Below are 1,064 nucleotides of genomic sequence, written 5' to 3'. Positions count from 1 at the left end.
TCCGATTCAGTCAACTGGGGATGGGGTCTGAGAACTTTTATTTCTTACAAGTTCCCAGGTAATGCCATTGTTACATGGTTCACATATTAAGAACCATCAAAATCATAATGCAATTGTGAAGTAATACATTAAATTTTTAAATTCAAGTATTATTAAGAAGATTTTTGTCATGGTAAATATTTATACCTTCAAGTAACATTTTTATATGAAAGTTAACAGCATAGACCTATGCATTAGCACTTCCTAATGGATAAAAACCTCTCTCTAAGGATTTTTTCAATACTTTTATATGCATAAGTAACATCTAGTTAGCATACAAAATAGACTTCCACAGCAAATATCATTTTTTGATATATCTTTAGAAAAATTATGGAGGAAAAAATATTAATACCTCAAAACTCTGCAAAAAGGAATGATATCTAGCTCAGAATTTCATGCACATTTATTGATTTTTTAAAACTGGTCGATATTCAGGATTATAAAAAGCATGAAATTTTTTTTAATTGCAAAGATAAGCTGTCTTATTGAAAATAAACCTTTAAAAAATTAAACACACACATATTCCCTAATATCAATTACTATTCATATTCAAAGTTACATATACATATTTTGGGAGTGCGAAGGTAATTAGGTTTATTTATTTAATTATTTTTTTATAGAGATACTGGGGATTGAACCCAGGATCTCATGCACACCAAGCATGTGCTCTACCACGTGAGCTATACCTTCCCCCAAAGTTATTTATTTCATGCAAGTCTATATACTATAACATTTTGTACTATATTACAAAATTTTGAAGAATTAATATATTCAGCATGCATTTGAAAATATTTATGCACATTAACATGCCCATAAGCTGAACTTATATCTTCTATGGGATAAAAATAACTTAGATAGGTAATTATATTATGCAGCATATAAGCTCATTTCCACAACAAATTTTCATTACTATTTAGCTATTTAAACAACCCTTATATCTTTTACAAAAAAGTATAGCTATCAATAATTCTAAAAAATAAAATTAGGAGAACTACCTCTATTAGAATATTTCATTAAAATACCTT

General features: G+C 27.5%; 1 non-coding gene across 1 annotated transcript; it reads right to left on the bottom strand.

Annotated features, from left to right (window-relative positions):
• Positions 1 to 656: 656 nt before the first annotated feature.
• On the bottom strand, positions 657 to 730 carry TRNAT-GGU (transfer RNA threonine (anticodon GGU)). Its single transcript has one exon. It is a non-coding gene; the product is annotated as a tRNA-Thr (tRNA).
• Positions 731 to 1,064: the final 334 nt, after the last annotated feature.

Source organism: Camelus bactrianus, chromosome 22 (genome assembly GCF_048773025.1).
Source record: "Camelus bactrianus isolate YW-2024 breed Bactrian camel chromosome 22, ASM4877302v1, whole genome shotgun sequence".
Lineage (NCBI taxonomy): Eukaryota > Metazoa > Chordata > Mammalia > Artiodactyla > Camelidae > Camelus > Camelus bactrianus.
This window is presented reverse-complemented; position numbering and strand designations above follow the sequence as displayed.